This window comes from Balaenoptera acutorostrata, chromosome 3 (genome assembly GCF_949987535.1).
Source record: "Balaenoptera acutorostrata chromosome 3, mBalAcu1.1, whole genome shotgun sequence".
In the NCBI taxonomy this organism is placed as follows: Eukaryota; Metazoa; Chordata; class Mammalia; order Artiodactyla; family Balaenopteridae; genus Balaenoptera; species Balaenoptera acutorostrata.
In genome coordinates, this window is record NC_080066.1 from 173,035,758 (window position 1) to 173,060,174 (window position 24,417).

Here is a 24,417-nt window from a genome sequence, read left to right on the forward strand (position 1 = left end):
AACAAAGAGTAGCCCCCGCTCACCGCAACTAGAGAAAGCCCGCGCGCAGCAATGAAGACCCAACACAGCCAAAAATAAAATAAAATAAAAAATAAAATAAAATAAAATTAAAAAAAAAAAACAAAAAAAAAAACTGATGGCTTTCCACTATTTGCGTGGGAAAAAGTCTACTCCAGCACATCCTGCTTGCCACCTTCCTTCAGAACAGGACTCCAAACGCAGAGCCCAGGCCACCCCCCGGCCCCTTCCAGGCACGTGGAGCTGGTTGCTATTTCTCAGATATAACGTGCACTGTTCCCTCTGGCTGGGAGCCTCATCTCCCCTGATGGTCGGTTGAACCCACATTCATTTTTCAAGACCCAGGTCAAACGTCATCTAAATGAAGCCTTCCCCAAGCCCCCCAGGCAGACTGCTCACTCCCTCTTCTCAGTCCTTATATTCTGGACGCCCCATAGCTCTCATCACCTACTGTGATAACTTGTGTCTGCTTCCTTAACTTATCCATGAGCTTCCTGAGAACAAAGACTCCATCTCTTCGTCCTTGTGTTCCCAGGAGGAACCAAAGAGGACTCAGGAGGTGCTTGTGGAGCTGACTGTACGAGAGGTCATCTCAGGCAGCCAGATGTCCGGTGACGAGCCTGGCATGCACTCTGAGGAGGGAAAGCCGCTCCTTCACAAGCTAAGTCTCATTCTGTGCTCCTATAGCCTCAGCAAGATGACTGATTACCTCCTGTCATAGATCTTTGGGTTGCCCTCAAAGTCAAAACCATAAATGTTAATTCTGTGAGGGCCAAACAAAGGTCTACTACTTTCCCAGAAGCTCCACGTAACAGTAAATAATGCAGATGAGTTATAGTAGCTTAAGGACAAAGTCTCCTATGTTGCAAGATCCCCTTTAACTGCTTTCTGCAGATAAAACACACATCAACCCACTTACAGGTGAAACCCTCTGGCAGTAAGTTCCTACCTCTTGAGTGGCTTCCTAGCTCACAACAAACCCCCTTTTCTGGAAACAGGCCCCTACTGGGGGATGGGGTTGGGAAGGAGAGAGGCGTGCAGGGCAGACCCAAGCTTGCGCAGTGACTGTAAATGCAGGACCCCTGGTAACAGGGCCGAGAAACCATGTGGTGGAATCACAGCAGGGGCGGCAGCCCAGAGAGCCCGCCTGCTGCCCGGGCCCCAGAGCTGGCCGGCCCATCCCTCCCACGTCTCGGCTGTTCCTCCCTTCCTTTGATTCCATGACGCTTCCCCTTCTGTGGGCCTATGTCAGCTCAAGTTCGTATCTATAAAATGCACCTAAAAGAACTCGGACACCCACTTTGAGCCCTCTGGGTCCTGCACGCTCAGGCCAGGTGCCCTCCTCACATGTCTGAGCACCCAAGCTCGCACCTGGGACGTCTCTCAAACAAGGCGTCTGCTTCCCTTCTACGACCTTCTTGCTCAACTCGACCCATAGCTCCTTAGGAGGCAAGGTCAAATACTTGCGTACTGCCCACACGCCTCATCTCAGCACTTTGCCCAAGTCATTTATGATTTGCTAAAGGACACGACGATCCGCCCAGATGGGAAAAAGTCTGACGGCAAGACAGCGGCAGTGTGTGGGTCCTTGTTAATGCTGTGGAGCAAGCCTGCTGTAAAGCACTGCTCCCCATGGGATCTGCACGCTGAGACGCCATGGAACCGCCTGCTGGAGAAGCCACTGTCTCAGTATGTCAACTACACGGTCCCCCTGCTGGGGGCCTCGCTCTTGAATCTGCTGGCACAGGACGGGGGGGGGGGGGGAGTCCATTTTTTAATATTCTTGCCTGATGGTCTTTATAAATAACTAAATCTCTACTTTACCAAGAATGCGCTCTAGTGGGACTCGCTCTGATTCCAAAAGTATAGAAATAATAGTCTAGTCCAGAGTCAATTTGGGGATTCTAAATGATTATGCCCATTCTTTCTCTAATGTACACACAGAAACAATATTAGAGGTAAAAATTAGTAGCTTAGAAGGGTTGAGTGGTCCTGGAAATGCAGTATACTTCTTTCCTAGCATCATTTTCATGATGACGGATAAGGTCAGAACAGTTAGAAATGACTAGAATTGTGCAAGTGCTGACATGAAAAGCCAAACAAGAGCGACGCGGAATTTATTCCTTTACTTAGGTGATTATTGGGAGATAATTCTAGCCTGAGTTCAAAGCTACAGCCACTATAATCACACCACATGACTGTGTATTATTACCCTGGTGCTGAGAATCTCCTACCTCCCTGTGATACAGCTGAGAGATCACAGGAGAATCAGTTAGAGACGGAGGCTTGAGAGCTAGATCCACTCAGCGGTGGAACCTTAGGGAAGTCACCTCCTTGTCTACGGAAACCATCTACTGACGGGGCTGCGGAGGTGGTGATCTTTAGCTGTAAGCAGCATTAGGATCTGCTGTTTCACTCTACAGGAAAGAAACAAAAAGTGCTAGAATCTGCCCTCAGGAGAGGCCTGTGGGACAGTTTAGTAGTGAAACCCTCTGAGACAGAGAAAAGGACGGATAAAGAGTGGCGAGGGGAGGAGAAAGGGAGAGAGGAGCTCTTCCCCAGAGCATGCGTGAGAAAAGGAACAGTGGGGAGGCCTGTCAGGCTGGGTGGGAGGGCAATCTCAGCTCGCCTTGAGACCATACCCACACATCACAGGGCCTGGATATAAGTCTCGGGACAAGCACACAGCACTGCCCTGGCTAAGTCTTCTGGTCCAGCCCAAGTGGTTTGCCATGGGGCTGCATCACGTGTGTGTCTAGCTCAACTAGAGCAAGGGGCAAAAAAAAAGAAAAAGAAAAAAGCATTAGGCATCACATCGTGTGGACAGTTCCAACTGCATCTGCCAACGAGTGTGTGCCCAGAGTGGGGTTGGGGGTGAAAGGCGGGTACTGGGGACCCTGTGTGCCTCTTAAAGAGGGAACAGCTCTCTGGGCAAGAGGAATTCTAGTGTTGAGAGAAACATACGGCTTGTAAAACCCAGTCCCTACACGAAAACTAGCTACTCTGTTGGGTGTTCAGCTGCAGAAACTGAGCCCTGTTCCAAAACCAGGATGCAAGCTGGCTGCTCTGGTGCCCTTCTGGGGGGCTTCCCAGTGAGTCTGGTAACACGTCCTCTGTGACCCCCGGGACTCTGTCTCTAGCAGATGCTGTGAGCTTCCCTGCCTCCCGGCTTGTGCTCAGGCCATTCCTCCCACGAGGCTGCCCTTCCAGCTCCTCTCCGCTGATCGAGAATACTCAGCATCCTTCATTGCCCCCAAGCCGACCAGCTTCTGAAGGCGGTCTCCAGTCACCTAGAACAAGCCTCGCACTTGGCTGACTCACCCCTTTGGTGACTTGTCACTTGCTACCTTATAGTAAATTTTCACATGCTGGTTCACAATCTTCATTTAAAGATTGTTATTAACTTTACCCAAAGCAATGCCTTTGATCACTAATCTGGAACACTCGAGAGCAGCGATCCCCTCACACCCAGAACAGTGATCGGTGAATAAATTCATCGGCTCGAGCCTGCGGTTGGGAGCGCGGGCTCCGGGTCAGTGCACAAGCTTGCGACCTCCTGACCTCGGGCAGGACATCGAGACTCAAGAAGAGAACACAAACCCCCATTCGCTTCACTCGTGACCAATCATCTATCAAGTGTGCACTTACAAATGCTGATGGGAGGAAAAGGACGCCGAGCTCATAGGAGCGGATCATCAGCTGGGCGCCGTTCTTCTCTAACGCTCCCCAGGCGGCCTTGGACAGATTGGCGCTGCGGGGACAAGGACAGGGAGAGGGTTGACTCAGTGAGGCGTTTTAGCGCGGGTCAAACTCCCACAGCTGCGAGAGCGACGGTCAACGCCCGAGAGCCGCAATCATGTCCATTCAGCTTCTGGCAGAGTCCTGCATTCTGGGAAATGGAATGTAAATCCTGCTGTGCTATAATCCTCAAGATTTATCCAACTGCTTGGTGGGAATGTAAATTGATACAGCCACTATGGAGAACAGTATGGAGGTTCCTTAAAAAACTAAAAATAGAACTACCATATGACCCAGCAATCCCACTGCTGGGCATATACCCTGAGAAAACCATAATTCAAAAAGAGACATGTACCACAATGTTCACTGTAGCACTATTTACAATAGTCAGGACACAGAAGCAACCTAAGTGTCCATCAACAGGTGAATGGATAACGAAGATGTGGCACATATATACAATGGAATATTACTCAGCCATAAAAAGAAACAAAATTGAGTTATTTGTAGTGAGGTGGATGGACCTAGAGTCTGTCATACAGAGTGAAGTAAGTCAGAAAGAGAAAAACAAATACCATATGCTAACACATATATATGGAATCTAAAAAAAAAAAAAATATGGTTCTGAAGAACTTAGGGGCAGGACAGGAATAAAGACGCAGACATAGAGAATGGACTTGAGGACACGGGGAGGGGGAAGGGAAAGCTGAGACGAAGTGAGATAGTGGCATGGACATATATACACTACCAAATGTAAAACAGATAGCTAGTGGGAAGCAGCTGTATAGCACAGGGATATCAGCTTGGTACTTTGTGACCACCTACAGGGGTGGGATAGGGAGGGTGGGAGGGAGACACAAGAGGGAGGGGATATGGGGATATATGTATATGTATAGCTGATTCACTTTGTTATACAGCAGCAACTAACACAACAATGTAAAGCAATTATACTCCCATAAAGATGTTAAAAAAAAAGATTTATCCAACTGCTAATTAGAGATAGCTTCACCCTCACCTGTGTTTTCCCCTGAGGGCAGCTATTAAAATAATTATCCTTCCTTAGGAAGACCCCCACCCCAAAACCGCTTTCCTTTTCACGACCCTGCTGTAGCCCTAGACAGGAGATCTCATTTTGTTGTATATAAAAGTAGCACTTAAGAAAAAAAACTATGTCAAGAAAATGCAAATCAAAACTGCAATGAGCTATCACCTCACACCTGTCAATGGCTATCATTAAAAAGACCACAAATAACAAATGTTGGCGAGGATGTGGAGAAAAGGGAACCCTGGTGCAGAGTTAGTGGGAATGTAAACTGATGAAGCCACTATGGAAACAGTATGGAGGTTCCTCAAATAACTAGAAATAGAACTACCAGACGACCCAGCAATCCCACTCTGGGGTATATGTTCTATGAAAACAAAAACACTAATTTGAAAAGATACATGCACGCCCATGTTCATAGTAGCATTATTTACAATAGTCAAGATATGGAAGCAACCTAAGTGCCCACCACAGATGAATGGATAAAGAAGATGTGGTATATATTAGCGGTCCCCAACCTTTTTGGCACCAGGGACCAGTTTCGTGGAAGACAATTTTTCCACGGACTGGGGGTGGGGTGGGGGGGGCATGGTTTCAGGATGATTCAAGTGCATTGCATTTATTGTGTACTTTATTTCTATTATTATTACACTGTAATATATAATGAAATAATTATACAACTAACTATAATGCTGACAGGAGGCAGAGCTCAGGCGGTAACGTGAGCAGTGTGGAGCGGCTACCGTAAATACAGATGAAGCTTCGCTCGCTTGCCCACCACTCACCTGCTGTGCGGCCGGGTTCATAACAGGCCACGGACTGGTACCAGTCCATAGCCCGGGGGTTGGGGACCCCTCGTATATATAATACACAGACACACACACACACTAGAATATTACTCAGTCATGAAAAATGAAAAGTTGCCATCTGCAACAACATGGATGGACATGGAGGGTATTAAGCTTATGAAGTCAGACAGAAAAATACCGTATGTTACCACTTACACATGGAATCTAAAAAATAAAACAAACAACTATAAACATAACAAAACAGAAAGAGACTCACAGATACAAAGAACAAACTAGTGGTTACAGTGTGGAGAGGGAAGTGGGGGGCAAGACAGAAGTGGGGGATTAAGAGGTACCACCTACTGTGTATAAAATACATAGGCCACAAGGATATATTGTATAACACAGGGAACAGAGTCAACATTTTATAAAAACTATAAATGGAGTATAATCTATAAAAATACTGAATCACTATATTGTATACCTGAAATTAATATTATAAATCAACTATACTTTCATTAACCAAAAATCTATGTCAATATAATCTTACAGAGTAGTATCTTAAGCTTCACATTCCCTTTTCTGCCTCTGGTTTTGGCCAGGGAGTGCTAATTTCTACTTTCAATCAAAAGAAAACTGCTCCAAGGGCACTAGATTGGTATTTGTATCCAGAAAGAAATAGTGCCTTTACAATCGTGTTTTATGTGGACAAAGAGTTGTAGATACGGCTGAAAATCCCACGATGCAGCGGGAGGAAGGCGGCTTGGACCTGCCCGGAGGCACCAGGATGCAAGCAGGCTGCTCAGGAGTGGAGATGGAACAGCTCCGGGGCATCTTCAGAAACTCTCTCCTGCAGCAAATCAGGCCGAGAGCTCTCATCCACCCATTAATCAGTGTAAACCCGCTGGGACCATTTTTTTCAATTAGGCTCACCCAAATTCTATCTCATTTTTAGAATGGAGAGTAAAACCTCAGCTATTTAGACCCTTAAAGCCTGACTTTGTGGATAACAGAAAGATTCATTAAAGATTCTTTCACTGGGGCATCAACCACTCTCCTGAGCCAAGGGCTGGGACTGCTGTCGTGGAGATTGAAGTCAAGGAGAAACAGGCATCAATAAGGTGCAAAGAACGATCTCTGTTTAGCATTCTATGGGAACGGACAAGGAGGAGTATGGAAATCAGAGCTAAGGAAGCTCTTAAAGCAATTAAGCTATAACTTCCAAAAAAAAAAAAAAAAGGGTATTCACAGACCTCCCTACCTTCTTTTTTTTTTTTTTTTTAAATATTTATTTATTTATTTATTTATGGCTGTGTTGGGTCTTCGTTTCTGTGCGAGGGCTTTCTCTAGTTGTGGCAAGCGGGGGCCACTCTTCATCGCGGTGCGCGGGCCTCTCACTATCGTGGCCTCTCTTGTTGCGGAGCACAGGCTCCAGATGCGCAGGCTCAGTAATTGTGGCTCATGGGCCTAGTTGCTCCGCGGCATGTGGGATCCTCCCAGACCAGGGCTCGAACCCGTGTCCCCTGCATTGGCAGGCGGATTCTCAACCACTGCGCCACCAGGGAAGCCCCCCTCCCTACCTTCTTAAATGGACCACACTGAGGACAGGGGACCTTTCTTTGATGCCCAAGAGCCACAATCATGAACATCACTATCGGTGACGTGTCACAAAGACATAAAATGCAGAGGAAGTGGGAAGTTGACAATAAAGTGATATTACGACTCTAGAAAAACAGCTTGCTTTTATTTCTCTCGCCTGTTAGTAACATAAAGTGACCGCCTGGGCCGAGACACAGGTTTAGTGGCAAAACCAATCAGTGAGCGTGAGGTGGAAGCCATCTTCCTATGAATAATTTTTCCAGCTTTCTAGATTATCGCCTTCCTGGTAACTCCCTCAACTTGTCGGCAGAACATTATAGGCGAGAGGCACTTTCCGGAAGGCTTATTCTCACTCTTCCCTCACTAATCACATTTTCCTCAACATCCTAAGATCTGAGGGCTTATTCCAAGGTAAAGATCAGTGGAAATCATGAGAACATCTCCTCAGACGGTTTCCTGCAACCCTCCTTTGTATTTGGCTTCTAGTAGAATTCTAAGCATCTGGAACCTTAAACTCTATCCTGAATAATGAGACTAAAAGTCTCTTGTAGGCTGTCTAGGTGATAAATTTCTATTCCTGAAATAGCATCTCTGATACTTCTCTACACTCTGAATACACTTTGGATCACTGGTACGCAGGGCGGCCAGCACATGGGGTACATATTTGCAGACTCCGACCCGCCTGCTGTGCGTGTGGATGGGCATCCGCCAGTGTCTGGCAGAGGCACAGTGGCACCACAGGGCTGTTTATGACAAGCTTGTTTGCTCCTGAAACGCCAAAGGAGTTCCAGCTTCTCGTCTTCTCCATTCAGGACCCACGTCTACTGCCTGTCCTGGCTTCTTGCTGTGGCCACTATCGCCCCTCAAGCTCAGCTCTCCATGACTCTTCTGTCTCCTGCTGGCCTGAGCTGCTTCTCCCCCAAGTGCTGTGCTTTCATTCTGGGTACTGGATGTGCTTCATCACCTGAGAGCGCTGGGGTCTGAACTGACTTTGCATTCTCCGGGGTATCGAACGTTTGTAAGCTGGAGAACTTCGGAGGGTAGGATTCTGGATGTCCCGTGTTGTACTGTCCATCAGAAACTCTGCCCGAGCCATTAAGAGAGTCATGGTGAATAAAACAGTGGCTTCTGGGGGATGGAGGTGTGTATTAGTCACGGTTCAACCAGAGAAGCAGAACCACTTTGGGGGTGTGTGCGTGCGTGTGTGTGTGTGTGCGCGCGTGTGTGTGAAATATACAATATATATAATTTACAAGAATTTGACATCAGGAAAGTAGCTGTGAGAGCCAGTAAAGCAGTCTGGGTAACGTTGCTGTCTTTGCCCTAGAGCTGCAGCTTGAGGTCTGCAGGGTGGACAGAAGCCACAGAGGATGAATACATAGTGGAGAACAAGCCAGAACCACAAGCAACGAACTGAAGCCACATATACAGGCTCAAACCATGTCTTTTCGTGCTGCCTCTGGCACTGAGGGTGGGGTGTCCTGCAGAAGCCGGGCCCTCACCAGAGCTAAACGCACATACCTGGCAAGGTCCAGGGTTAGAGAAGTTGCAGCAGGACCAGGAAAAAACGCAGCAATGCAGGGCCAGCTGCCACCTTATGCCGAGAAGGTGAGCCAGCCCAAGGTGACAATGTGTGGGTTATCACGACAGTGCGCTTCGCATCTGCCCTCTAAATCCCCGCAAGAATCTCCTCTGGGGCCCATCCTAACCAGAAACATACAAGAAAACTAACCGGAAACATACAAGAAAAGGGACTCTGCAAAATGTGGTTCAGCCTGGCCCAGCCCAGAAAAGGGACTCGGCAAAATGTGTAAAACTGACACATTACAAAGCCTCCACAGGGTGGGATTTTTTTTCCTGAGCCCCTACTAAGGTGACCAACGGTCAGTTATTCAACTGGACAGTTTATGGGCCCCTCAATGACCAGGAGCTCAGCTGTGGTCAGTTCTCTGCCACGGCCTGCAGAGCGTGGCTGTAGCTAGAGATCTGATCTCAGCCCACACCATGGGAATTTTGTCCCGCAGTTTAAAGCTTTAAGAGTAAATTTAAACTAATAATGTATAACAGAGAATTCCTGAAAGAAAGCTCAGTAAAGCACAGGAATGCCACATAAGGGACACGGTGAAGAAAGGAAGGCCAATGCTGAGAACAACTCCCTGAACCCCAAATCAGGAAAGAGGGTATCGCCCCCAAAGACACCCAAAGGCACTCCTCTTCCTCCTGGACCTTAGCTTCTCGTCTCTAGAATGACGGATCTCAGCCGATGAGGCCAAAAATCCCTTTCCAGACAACAGTCTACAATGACTAGAGATGTCCATACTCGCCTCTAACTACCTCAGTCCCTCCACCTGCCTACTCCAACTGCGAAGATAAAATCCACGATAACGTGTTGGGAAAACAGCCACACGAGAAAGGAGAAGGGAGCAAGGAAGGTGATCTCTGGGCCAACCCTGCAATGGCATCTGAAAGCCTAAGAAACATCTCATAGCAGAAGCAGCAGAAGCCATTACCTCCAACCCCAGCGTGAGCGCTGGAGCGGCTGACCGAGTTTACTTCTAAGATTCTGTTGCAAGGTGTCTGAATCCCCGAGGATGACTGCTGCTTTGGGAAATGTGTCCTTTGATACAGCACTTCTTTCACGGTTGGTACCTGATGTTGGCAGTGGCTGCCTGGAGCACAGAGATGCCTAACAGACCAAGCTTTTAGCCATGCATCCCAGAGGACGGGGGTGGGGGAGCAGATGCTCTCACAGACAGATGCAATAAACAGAATGTCGACAGTGGACGTGAGAGAGGATGGAGATGGAGCAGCTGGGGTGACGAGGAGGGAAAACGATCAACTTGAGCTCGTGCTGCTGTCACCCTGTCCTCAAACCCCACAGCTGCATGCCTGTCACTCACACACACACACACACACACACACACACACACTGACAGTGAGTCACCTTCCCCTTTGCATTTGCTGTAGGTTTTCCTGTATTGTGCTTGGGCTCTGTTTCTTTTTATGTACTGAAAAATATTTTTGAGGAATACAGAAAGATATTCTCACTGCAAAGGATGTGAGTTGTATATAGGTATATGCAAGGAAAGAATCTTTAATTTTGATGGATTCTGTCAAATTTCTCTCTAAAACTATGTCTTAATTCTGCCAATTATCCACTTTTAAATTGTCATTGTCTTTTTTATTGATATACAGTGTGCAATAGTTTCCCGCTGCTGCTCTTACAAATTGCCACATATTTAGTGGCTTGAAACAACACAAATCTTTGGTCTTACACTTCTGGAGGTCAGAGTCTGCAGTGGGTCTTGCTGGGCTAAAACAGGGTGTTGGCAGCTTCCCTTTCTTCCCCTCCAAACCTGTTGTCTGCCTTCCACTCAAATAATATTCTTAACTGCCAAACCCCGTGGGCTTCTAGACCAGTGGTTCTCAACTGGGGGTGATTTTGCCCCTAGGGGACATGAAGCAATGTCTGGGACATTTTCTAGAGGACAGGGACGCTGCGAGATACCCAACAATGCACAGGACGTCCCCGTAACAAAGAACGACCTGGGCCCAGATGTTCAGGAGTGCCGCAGCTGACCTACCGCTGTAGACCTCTCTGCTGTGCTGATGTGGTTTTCTCCTCCTCCTCTGCCTCTGGTTTCCTTGGCTTTCTCTCCACTTGACTATTCTGGTTCTCTCCCAGCTCTCTGACTCAGCTTCTCTCAGATTTGCTGCTCTTTCCACCCCGAACTGTACCCTCTAAATTTCTGCTCTGCCCATGGTTCCTCTCTCTTCCCTGCCACAGCGACTTTCCCACTCACCACCCGCAACCGTTACTTTAACAAGATGAGGCTCAGACTCATCCAACTTTGATCATCAAATTTCCAAACGGGCATCTGAACCACAAGCTGGATTTCTCCACTGGGATATCACATGGTTACCCCAAATCCAACACCCCAAAAACCGAAAACTATCAGCATGCCTTCCCCTCTGAAAACCAGCTTTCTTTTGAATTCGATTCTGTCCACAATCTCAAGTCAGGCTCAGAAATCTCAGGGACTTTGGTCTTGTCAGTTCCACTGGCAGCTATGTACAGTCAGAGATCAAGCTTTTTTAACCCCTTGTAACATTCTCTTTCTCTTTCCAAGAAGATCTCCCTAGTTCAGTCCTTTCCATCCCAGACTTTAGATCCAAACGGATTGCCCTGTCTCCGGTTTCTCATTCTATGTCTTCCTCCAGTGGCTCTCCAAGTATCAATGCATCCTTTCTCCTGAAGCATATATAAAGCAAATGTATAGCCTGGCATTTAGGAACCTCCACAGTCTGACCAAGTTTATGCCCTTAAATCTTCTTTCTTTCTTTTTTTTAAAATAAATTTATTTATTTATTTTTGGTTGCATTGGGTCTTCGTTGCTGTGCGCGGGCTTTCTGTAGTTGTGGCGAGAGGGGGCTACTCTTCATCACAGTGCTCGGGCTTCTCATTGCGGTGGCTTCCCTTGTTGTGGAGCACCAGCTCTAGGTGCGTGGGCTCAGTAGTTGTGGTGCACAGGCTCAGTTGCTCCGCGGCATTTGGGATCTTCCCAGACTAGGGCTCGAACCCGTGTCCCCTGCACTGGCAGGCGGATTCTCAATCACTGCGCCTCCAGGGAAGCCACCCTTCAACCTTATTTCGCAGCATGTCTTTTCATGACTCCCCTACCCTTAACTGAATTGATTTACCGACTGCCTCCATATCTTCGCAAACATCATTTCCTTGTCCACGATGCCTTCCACCCTACCCACTCCTGTGGATAACTGAGCCCTTTCCCCTCCAGCTCTTTCAAAAAGCTGTTGATGGCTATTCCAGCCCACAGATGTCTCCCAGGACTGAATCCTGCAGATGATAGGCGGGCAGGAAATATCTAATTAATTTGAGAAAAGAGACTAATACACAAAGGCTTAGAAGGTACAATTTATCAAGACTATTTTGTTCATTATGGTTGGAGAATTAAAAACTTTTAAACCACAAAATCTAGGGAAAAAGTCTAATTGTTGACAAGTAAGCAGGAGAGGCACAGTAGGCCAGTGGGTGAGAGCAGAGTCTGAGCTCACATACCTTTCAATCACAATTAGAGCCAACACTGCTCATCTTCAAGTTCCGTACCTGTAAGGTCTGGTAATGCAGCTGCCTCATAAAAGTGACGTGCAGATTATATTAGATAAGGTGTGTAAAGTCCCAGGCACATACATGATGCTTAATAGATACTACCTATTACCATCACTGAATACTTGGCTAAATTTATAGGAGGCTGACTCTGGTCCTTCTCTCTGGTGTGACTCACCAAGCAATGGAATTGTCCAGAAGGCAGGTCCATTTGGGCCTCCTAATCCTAGAAGGTTATAGTGGTAGATGGGTCCAAAAATCATTCATCAGATTGCTTCACTGATTCAATAATCCTATCACAAGTCCCCGAGGCAGAGATACAGTGAGCTTCTATTTTATTTTGTAAAGTATGTCCAAAGGATTTTGGTCTCCTTGATACAGATACATGTCTACCAATTTTCAATACAGATATGAGTGATAAAGTGCCAGGAACTTAAAAGCATGGTTAAAATTAAACCAATCCTGCAGATGTCCAACAATCTTGTCAGATTAAGTACCAAAAAGGACACATCACATGAGCTGTGTTTTGGGGGCTGGTATCTGATTTATAGATACAATGTATCAACAAAGAAATGCCAGCAGAAAAAGAAAAATGAAAATGATTATGACCCATGTTTTTCCACAGATAAGCAAGAGCAGAGTCTAGAAGAGATAAGATACGTGGGTGTGGGCTTTTCCAAGTTACAATTCTGACAGATCACCAAATAGACTGAGAAATCCACTTGCAACCTCACTTTGTTTCTCAGTCACAGGCATGTTACGACCCCCTTTTGAATCTGGATTTGGAAGCCTAGCTTTCAATCCACGGCACAGTCCAGCCTAGTGGTCAACTTAGTCTGTAAAAGAATCCATCTCTCTTTGATCCCACAAATCGAATCACACGGGCTTAAAAAGCCATCACGTCAGCATCCAGAATCCAAAATGACAAAAAACACTGTCAAGCGGGATCAAAAGTTGCTTGTCAAATTTCGGGTCAAAACTGGTATTTAGAACACCATATCAAACAATTTCAGTGTATATTTAATAGTAACCAATGTGATAACCCAAAACTGATTGCTATTTCATTTTCTACTGAAACGTTCCATTATTTTGGTCCATCTCCTATAGTGGAAAGGCAAAACAAGAACTTGAAAAGAGCAACAGGTTCATAAGATTTGAGTTTTGGTTTTGGTCAGCTGTTACCTTGGGGTTACATCCTTTGGGCACCAATTTCTTTGTCTATAATATGGGTTTAACACCATCTGTTCACTTCACTGGGTTATAATGAGGAATGAATAAAATAATCTAGGTGAAAAGTGCTTAGGAAATTGTAAAGAACGGCACAAAGGAAACATTTGGAAAGTATTAATACTTTGAACAGATCCATGAAATTTTGTTAGAATAGGCTCTGGGAGGCTATCTACTGTAATATATTTTTAACTTTTTTTTTTTTTAACCTGGAGAGTCCTTTGTTCAAAGGAAACATTTAAAGCAGGACAGTGAGCCTGAAAGTGGTTTCCAGGACCCTGAGGGCTCCACGGAACACGGCCCCAAACCACTGATTTAGTCCAGCCCCTGGTTTCCCACGTGGGGAAACAGCTTAGAAAACGGAAGGAGCTGTGGAGAGCAAGGGTGTGGTTGCAGGCAGTGGACTGTATATAATCCAGGTAGCACTGAAAGGTCTGATGAATAGTCAGTATTTGGTCAATTCCCTTAGAGACCTTGAAAGGCTTTCTGAAGAAGATCCCTCCCTGAGCCCCCAAACAAAGTCTGTGACGGCAAGTACCTCGCCTTTGCTTCCCTGGGTCCCACAGTGGGGCAGCCTCTGGGAACCTCACAGCCAATAGCACCAAGTACTGATGCCGCAGAGCCAACAAGTGGTTTCCCCAGAAACCTTCCGAGACGGCGTGAGGGGCAGCCTCCTTGGGGTGAGCGACCAGCTCCACGAACTGTGCCTGCGTCTGTCACTTCCCCAGAGAGTTCCATTCACGACCTTGCAGGTAACCCAATTCTTCCAGCTGCCTCCCGCCCTGCTCTCGTCAGCCTGTTCCTCTGGATTCTTCTGTAAGGTTTCTATTGCGAACGCCCCTCTGCTTTTCCCTTCTGCGGCCACCTTTACAGTTCTGTGTCTGGAACTCTGCACCAGTCTCTCAGTAGTTTTCTCTGCCCCCATGCTTTATTTCCTCTATTCTATCCCATAAACCAATTCCAGAAAGAGTCATGACTTAGAAGAAAGAGCCGTTCACGTGCTGGTTCGACCATGTCCTCGATGAGCAGCCTCGGCTCTGCACCCGTTTCTACATTCATAAAACACCTGCTCCGCTTATATCTCAGAGGGCATGGGGATGGCCTTATCGTGGGAACACTACATCAGTTATAAAGCCTTGAACGAGGACAGACACCATCAGTAACATTAGCAAAACACTGTTGGCGATCTCACTCCCTTGTTCAAAGGCATTCAGTGCTCCCCACCTGCGAAGCCTCAAGTCCTCTGCCCGTCAGACCAGCACCACAAGCCCTGCCCCATCCACTGGTCAGGCTGCCCTCCCACCCCACAGCTCTCCGTGCCAGCCCAGACCACCGCCCCCTCTGGCAGCTCACCCTGCCTCAGGAGTTCAAGTACATGATTTCTTCTACCTAATGTTCCACCTCGGCCTATCAAACACAAAACGTGCCACGTCCCGAAGCTTCATCTAGCTATTTTAGCAGAAGTGATCTCTCTCTTCTCTGAACCACCACCCCTGCATTACTGCCACCCTGGATGCCCTGAACTGCCACAGTGTAAACTGTGAATTCCCCTGAACACACACACGTGCGCACACCCACCTACGTCCCGATCAAGCTCTCGGTAGATGGGCAGATCTAGTGATCAATATCCCAAGCTCGGGGACGTCTGCAGGCCCATAGGCCCAGCATGGTATCAAGAATAGGTACTGAATGTGCATCTGCAAAGGCAGAGCAGATGAGCAAAAGACTGAATGATAAGGGACTTCAAAGCAATGTGGGACGACAGGAACATCCAGCGGATCCAGGCTCTAGGCGGCATGAACCACTATGCAGGGTGGTTGAGTTTGGTATGAACAGTGTAGACGGGCAGAAGCCAGAGGAATCAGGCGCTCGAGAAATCTGTCAGGTGCCCGGATGTTGACTAGTAAGTGGGAACTGATGACCAGGATGAAGAAGTGTTTTAGGAGAACCTGGAAGGTTGAAGCACTGGACCCTACCAAAGCCTGGCACAGACCGGATGCTCAAAAGACTAACAGAGGCAGGACACGCAAAGGCTGGGAGAAAGCAGCACCAGGCCTCTCACGGCCACACTGTCATCTGAGCTTGCGCAGCAGGGGCCACAAATGACAGCTACGGCAGAAACCACAACCTTCACTGGGTGGGGAGGGGGCGGGGTGGGGGCGGGGAAGCTATGGCAAAGCGATGGGTAGGAAGTCAGAGCATTTTCGTCGCAGGGCCAGGAGAGAAGAGTCGGGGGAAAGGCCCGGCTCCGCAGTGCTGGAGGCTGTTAGCGGGGAGGAAGCATGATCTGACAAGTTGCTCTTAGGAAAGGGGGCTGCGGTGGGTTTTTGAGCTGCGTGTTCTCCCCAGAGGCTTAGCCAGCAGTGCTGGTCCCAAAGCAGAAGGCAACAGGGCTACACCAACTAGAACACAAGCTCCTTGCGGGCAGGGACCATGCCTGTCTTGTTCATCATCCATCACCAAAGCCTAGAGCAGTGTCTGGCACACAGGCAAGAAATATTCATGCTAGACTCTCTGGGTTTGAATCCTAGCTCTACCACCTTGCCTACTGGGCCACGTTATTCAAGGTCACTGTGCTTTAGTTTTCGTATCTCTAAAATGAGGATTATAGTACCTAGATCTCGACTGGGAGGATTAGATGAGTCAGCATTAAATGAGTCAGCATATAATAAGCACCACACAAGTATTTGTTATCATTTGTGAGGCGTCTTCTTTGGAGGCCAGTTCCTGGTGCAGAACTCCCAGACAGTACCTCGTCATCTCTAGCCACAGGTACAGCTTGTCACTAGCAATGACAGCGTACAAAGGGTCTAGAGGCCCTAGGTTGGGGGTCTCAAGCTTTCTCCCATCAGGGATAGTGCTTCAGGAGACTTGCTCCCACGAGCATGAAAAGCGGCATGTACTGACCTTGGTCTACTTGTACCAGAATGCAAGAAAGTGAGGGACCTTGAATCATCTCTAACATATAAAGGAAGTCATTTGCAGACTTTCATACTAATAACCATTATTTGTAACCAAGTACTTGAAGCATACCAACTTGGAGCTGCAGTGCCAGGCAACCAAGTCTACTCCAATGACATTTATGAATATTTTTCTGTGTGATCCAATCTGATTTTTAGCAAAAAGCTCAGACAAAGGAGGAAAAAGACTATTTGTTTCAGAATCAAAGGAACTCATAAGAGAAACATTGCATAGCTATGTGGAAAAGCAGAGGGGGGGAGAGTCTCCTTTATGTTTCCTCAAAAAGCCACAGTCGTTTTCTAGTCAAGCACTTGTCTTGTTTTCCCCTGAAGTGGCAGCACTAACATTTCTACTCATACCAACTATCCTGCAATGCCTGTCGGTTGCTAGGCAACTGTAGCAGGGATTGCTGCTTTCTGCCCACCCAGAATGCACAGCTTTCATAATTGTTCTCACTGGGTTTGCCAATTACTCCTAGCCACTATCTTCTCAGCCAAGGTTGCTTCTTCAAGCTCATCTTCTTGCCTGCTTGGTCCTGTGGTAAAATTTAAACACTGTATTTGTCATTATGTTCCAGTAATTCCATAACAGGCTGCCCATCAAACACAGGATGATTTCACAGTAGGATGGAGAACTATAAATAGCTTTCCATAAAAGCAACCAGACAAAAGCCAGCCAATAAAACATTCTAATAAGTTCAAGCTAAAGTGCTAGTTTTAAGTTTCTTTGAACATATTCTTCTGGCTGAATATACTTGCCTTGATTATATAGAATAATTATGACCAGTTTTTAACTTAACCACACTGAGTTGAGAAAAGGCTATACCTATGGAAAATTTTTAGGTCACATACTACACATCCATATGTCATATAAACAAAACAGATAAAGTCTTGATAAGTTTTCTTGACTCCCCAGAGGCCTAATGAACATGACCTTAATAATAACACATGGTTGTCAGTAGCCAGTAAAAACCAAGCAGTTGACTAACATCATCATACATCATACCGTTTAATGGGTAACCTTCACACTTACTTCCTATCCTCCTCCTCTGAGCATTCCATAAGTGAGAAAAGGCTCAGATTAGAAATGACTTACCCGGGGGGTTGGTGGTGCTGTGATGAACTGGGAGACTGGGATTGACATGTATACACTAATACGTATAAAATGGATAACTAATAAGAACCTGCTGTATAAAAAAATAAATTAAATAAAATTCAAAAAAAAAAAAAAGAAATGACTTTCCCAAAATTTGAGAGGCAAAGCTAGTAAGCAGCAATGCCGAATTAGGACATGGATCTTTGGACTCTACCTCAGGGCCATTTCCTCCACAGTATGATGGCTGATTGGATAAAATCATCATCTGAGGTACCTGAGTTTGAAAGGGCTGATGGGGTTAGAGCTAAGAGACTAGCAGTAGTGGTTTGGGGTTGAGCAGGATGGCTGGGCAACAGGAGTGGGAACACAAACCTGCTCTGCATACCCTTGTTCTATGATGTGTGGATATAATTTATTTGAACAAAAGAGTTCTGAAAAGGGCGCTGATTCAAATACGTACCGGTCCCTGACCATATGCTGGGCACAGTGTTAGATGCTGAGGATAAAGGTGAGTAAGACCTGGCACCCACTCTCAAGCAGCTCATAATAAATTGAGGCCAATGGATGCCCAAAGACCAGCAAGGGAGATGTAAAAGGACCAGGCAAGAGGTGCTTGAAAACACAAAGGAAAAACAATGAATCATGTCTGCTGAGCTAGAAGAAGTTGCAAAGGGGAAGATTTGAGACCAACCTTAAGGATAAGCTTAAGTTTAAAAAAAAAAAAAAAAAAAAGATAAGCTTAAGTGTTCTGGACAGTACAGAAAGGAAAACATACTTAAACCTGAGAAGCGGTCAGAAAAATGAACGGTACTGTAGTTAGATTAACAGGGATACCACACATTCATTCAAAATTTCCTGAGCCACTGCAGACCAGGTACTGTACTAGGTGCTATAGTTAGTGGTCTGAAAGAAAACACAGACATTACACAAAATTACCAAGTGTCAGGAAGAGCATTTTCGTAGGAAAAAAAGTATGGGAATTATGAATTCATTTTCTCTTAGAGTAGAACAAAAACTTCTAATGTATACAAGTCCAATCATGTGGAAACTTCATTAAAAATGGTTTTAGCGTAGATTTAGGTGATGTGACAGCTCTATACTAAAACATAACCCAGGATCTATAAAAAAGGTTTTCAGTCAGAATCCCAATCGCAACACATCATGAAAGAGAGGAAATGAAAACGTTGTGATATTTGTGTATTTCAAAGGATAAATAAAACAGAAGATGAAAACTATATTAAGGCTAGCATTTTTTAAAAAATTAATTAATTAATTAATTTTTGGCTGTGTTGGGTCTTCGTTTCTGTGCAAGGGCTTTCTCTAGTTGTGGCAAGCGGGGTCCACTCTTCATCGTGGTGCGTGGGCCTCTCACTATCGCGGCCTCTCCTATTGCAGAGCACAGGCTCCAGACGCGCAGGCTCAGTAGTTGTGGCTCACGGGCCCAGTTGCTCCGCGGCACATGGGATCTTCCCAGACCAGGGCTTGAACCCGTGTCCCCTGCATTGGCAGGCAGATTCTCAACCACTGCGCCACCAGGGAAACCCAAGGCTAGCATTTTTATAAGATTTCAGTCCCTGATCTTCAAGCCAGTTTCCACATTTGTGAAATGTCAACTGGGTAAAACCAAGTCCCTATGACCAGGAAGCCAACATCCTCTACTTACGATGGGTACAGAAATGACCAGTGACCATTATGCACACACTACAGGAAATACGTAAAGTACACTTCTAAAGTGATGAGGTTTTTTGTTTTTTTCTGGAAATTAGATCTTTTAGGATCCTACTTATCTTTTATAAGACTTACTATCATTATTATTATTATTTTTTTTTGCTATCATTATTTTTTAACAACTCTACACAGCCTAGTTAATGTGGTTCTCCAAAGCAATCATGCTGCAGGGTTATGACCTCACTCCAATAAAGCTGCCTTCTTTGGCTCCAAATAATGCTAGAACTTCACTTCTTAAACAGCCTCTAGAGCCTGAGGTTCAGTGTTTTGAGTATATTCAAGGGGCATTTCCCTTAACTATGGAAAATAAACCTCAATTTTAAAAATAGTAAGAAATATTTCAAGTCAAGGCTGGAGAATAAGATGGATGAATCAAGCTGGGTAATGAATACCAATGAGGCCGGTGGAGGGCAGAACTGGAAGACAGCCCCCAAGATTTCTGCCCCTGTCCCCGGTGTACGTATCCAGTATAATCCCCTCCCCTAGAGTGTGAGCAAAAATTGTGAATATGATGGGATTTCATTCCCATGATTAGGTCACTAATCCCTTGACTTTTAAGTTAATCAAAAGGTTTGGGATAAACCTCCTGGGTTGGCCTGACCTAATCAGGTGAAGCCTGAAAGGAGGGACTGGGTCCTTCCTGAGGAGAGATTCTCCTGTTGATTCTGAAGAAGCAAACAGCTACGCTTTGCCATAAGCAACTAAATTCTGCCAACAACCAGTGAGTTTGGAAGAAGACCCTGAGCCTTAGAGGAGATCATAGCCCTCCCTGGTCAACACTCTGATCCTGTGCAGCTAACCCATGTCCAGACTCCTGACCCACAGAAACTGCAGGATAATAAATCTGCATTGTTTTCAGTCACTTAGTCTATGGTAACTTATTACAAAGCAACAATAACCTTATACAAGGCCTAGAACCGAAGCGTGTCTATTAAGAAACAGGACTCGTTAATGCGCCACGTAAACCCATTTTGAAGGAAATTCCAAAGAGTGGCAAAAGGATGTGAGCAGTGGCACTATTCTTCATAAAATATCTAGTTTCAAAAGGTGACCACCTTGAAGGGCAACACCTCTTTGGACGTGCAAATCTGGCTTATTAAAAAAAAGAAGTCTCATTTTTAGGTTACAGTCAAAATTCACATTGCTTATCATCTATCTTGCTTATTACTGTTATAATTTTTTTCTGGGAAATTTGTTTTAGTAAAAAGTACTTATTCATCCCAAACGTGAACATTAACATGGAGGGGTAATAGCTCGAAGTAGTAAAGTGTCAAAAAAAAAAAAAAAAAAAAAAGGGAGTTAAACGCATGTAGCTTTTGATGTATTTATCTTTCACTAAAATCCCCATTCTTAAAACATAATCCATCCGCCACTTTGTGGATGGACTGTCAGGTTTGCTGGCATTATCGTTTCATTCAGACTAGAATCCACGGTTCTCTCTACAACCCCACCTCATCACTCTAAAGTAGGAAAATGCATTAAGTGAAAGAACAGCAGCACTCATAAATCAGTTGTTCACAGAGTTCTGAATTTATTCTCAAAGACGACAATATCATCCACCAGGAGAGACAATCTAGGGGATATTTAGAAAGGCATGGGGCATCTGGATGGCTTTCACCGTGACATGGCAGTTCGTATGCGAGGCCCAGGTTACTAAACACCCTATAACGCACAGGACCATTCTGCACAACAAAGGATTATCTTGACCAAAATGCCAGTTACTGCTCTGACCTTCCCGGCCCTCCAATCCCACTCACTCCAGCAATACCCACTTGGTTTCTCAATCACAAACCAGAATATCCCCAACTCCGCCTCTCTGCCCAGAACGCTTTCCCCCAGCTCTCCATCCACACGGCTCCCTCGCTTCTTTCAGGTCTCTGCTTAAATGTCACCACGTCACTGAGGCCCTCCCTGACCATCCTATTCATGAGCAGCCTCCCTTCCTGACACAGGGATAGCATAGTGCCTGAGGATGTTACTGGGTTCCTGGGCGCTTGTTGACCCTCTCTGTGCTTCAGTTCTCCCATCTGTAAAGGGGACTAACAGCTCTATAACTAACAGTTGTAGGGTTGTTATGAGGATTACATGAGTGTATGTGTGTGTATGGACTGTGCTTTTAGAAGAACGCCTGGAACTTAGCGTAAGCACTACATGTTAGCTCTGAAAATCTAAAACAACCGAAACAACTGAAACCAACCTGGAAATTAAGCTATTACCTAACTTATTATATTTAATAGCAAAACTTAATTTTGTTAACTCATTAGGTGACAAAAGTTGACCTAAGCTAACATGAGGCTACTTGTAACACCACTAAGGATGTTAATAGATGGTATATGTGTCATATTATGTTCCCATGCTCCAAATACATCTTGTCTCAAGGATTTTGAGTAAAGGACTGTGCACCTAAATTATTCTTCTACTTTATTTTTCTCTAGAGCAATTATCACCGTTTGATACATATAAACTTGGTTTTTGTATAATTCTCACCATCATAAAGTCAAGGATTACATTTTATTATTGCACTCCCTGCACCTGGAGAAGTACCTGCTACACAGCAGGTGCTCAATAAATACATGTTGAAATGAATGGTTAAATTTTATGATGCCCAAAATACAACATAGAACATTTCTTAGGTAGAAGGAAGATTATTTCATGGAAGATGGTGACCAGTTAGCTGTTCTTTAACTCAGGAGGGAAGGCTTGGATCCAATTCATCTGTGTGGCAGTGGAACACTTGGTTAATGTGATGTTTAGTCCCTGTATGTTCCTCCCCTCCCAGGCACCAAGCTTGTGCTCCACTCTTCCCTGACCATCCACAAAGGCCCAGGGTGTCCATGATCAGTTCCAAAGAGAACTCCAAAATACACCATGTGTACACCGACCTTCTGAGTGCAACATCGCCAATAAACAATTCCACTTGACCACCCCACTATAATAAATCAGTCTAATCGAGTTGACCATTCTCCCACCGAAACCAGTTTCATTTCCTGACTTCTCTACTGATGATGGTGACCATCCCCCATCTCCCTACCAGCCACACCCCAAGCCCAGGACTCGCCTTTGAAGCATCTCCCACAGTCAATTACGCACAAAGTCTAGGCAGTGCTTTCAATGGTACAGCCTCCATCCTGGCCTTCGTTCGATTCCTCGTTAACAAATCTGTGCTGAGCGCCCCTCCATGCCAGGCACCGGGGGGCACTGAACAAGACGGAAATGGGCTTGGCTCAGAGGTGAGAGGGGAAGCCAGCGATCACACAAGCAACCACACTGAAAGGGAAACAACACAGACCATGGAAGAAGCCCAGGGCATATGGACACCCTGCCTGGAACAGAGTAGTGTCTGGAAAGAGCAATGGCTAAAATAAGTAATATGTGCACCACGAGTTGTTGGATAGATGGACACCAGGAGGCTGAGGAAGCAAGGAGAGTTTCAGTGACGTTTAAGCTGAGAACTGAAAGTCAGCGTAGGCCTTGCTGGGTGAAAATCTACTTATGCAGAATGGTCAGAAAAGAATTACACCGCAATTACGTAACACATATACAACCAGCTGTTTGACAGAACCTCTTTGGTCCTAATGCAAATTCCGTGAGAGCACGAACCTCTCATTCTAATGGTGGGGTAGGTAACACGGAGGGCCACACGCACTGGACTATCACTAGTGACCCCTGTGTCAAGATCGTGCCCTTCCACTTCCAGTTCTTTCATTACACTTTACCAGTGAATTTACCGCTCTGAACTTAAAGGTGAACTCTTCTGCCCGTGGGTCAAGTCACCACGCGTGGCACCTCACAGCCTCGTGGCTGCTGTGCAACGAGGCGTCTGAGGCTCAGAGCGGTTAAGAAACTCGTTCACGGCAGAAGGCTCGTTCAGGAGTAGACAGGTCGTCTCGTCCAGGACCGTCTGATGATGTAAAGCTCGTGCTCTCTCCTCTCTACAAGGTGAGACAGGACGGTGAGCTCCCAAGCACACGCACAAGTGCTCTTAAGGATGTGCAGGGCGGAGAGACCGGTAGAGGCTGGCAAAGCCTCCCCGAGAAGAGGCCAGCCCTGGGCACAATACTGATGAGATGAGCAGCAGCTGGAGAGGCAGAGGAAAAGGACCAAAGCGTCTGGAAAGGGGACTCCGTGGGCTGCTGGCAGGATGACTGCAGGGGCAAAGGAGGCCAGCCTGGCTGCTGCTGGCAGTTCCCACCAGGGAGTACAGGAGAAGCAAGGTGGAAATGGGGTGGCCAGGGTCTGAATGCCAACGGGGGACTCCAGACTTCAGCTTACAGGAAACGGGTGAGGATTCTGAACGTGGGACGATGGGGAAGACCCGCATCTCTGAAAGATGAATGGTCATGGACAGCGAGGACAGGTGGCCTGGGAAGAGGATGACCTGTGCGGCGGGACAGCGGACAGGCAATCATTTCAGAAGTCCAGGGACTAGAAAAGGAAACTTTGAGACATTTGAAGGATGAGTAAGCTTTGACAGCTATTTCGAAAGCATCCACGTGCCCACCTCAAGAATACAGTTGATCTCTTTCTACTGAAATCATTTCTGTGTCTGGCTTCTGACATCTCTGAGATTCTGAGCATCTCAAAGGCAGTACGTAAATCTTCTTATTGTTTTATCCCGAGTGCCCAGCATCCACAGGAGGAAGGACCTCGGTAAACGCTCCAAGGGAAGGAAGAGCACAAGAGGACAGCTGGGCTTCAAGCCTGATGAGAGTGGGCAGGTGCCTCTGGGGCAAAGAGGGATGCCGGGAAAGGAACCGCCTTCTAGATAGACGAGCTCGGTTTGGGAGATAAGGTTGGAAACAAAAACAAAAACAAAAAAGATAGGAGTTACTAGTAGATGTCACCTATACTTGGGATCTGTACTTGCCCTTGTTATGAAAGGGCTGGAGAGCGGGCTCTAAGTATGTTCTAAATTGTTACAGAAGTTACGTCTCTCAGGTATCCTTTCATAAAACTGGAGTGCTATGGAGGCTTTTTCTCTTTTACATAACAAAGAAAAATGTGCTGCAGTTTCTTTTGACCTAACTGGTCTTCACAGAAAACAGGAGCACTAAAACCGTATCTTAATTAAGAGGCATTAGAAGGTAGAGCTGAAGAGT

At 46.1% G+C, this 24,417-nt stretch overlaps 1 pseudogene; it reads right to left on the reverse strand.

The window, feature by feature from the left end:
- Positions 1 to 24,417, reverse strand: part of LOC130707602 (tyrosyl-DNA phosphodiesterase 1-like) — a 70,310-nt pseudogene that overhangs the window by 9,202 nt on the left and 36,691 nt on the right.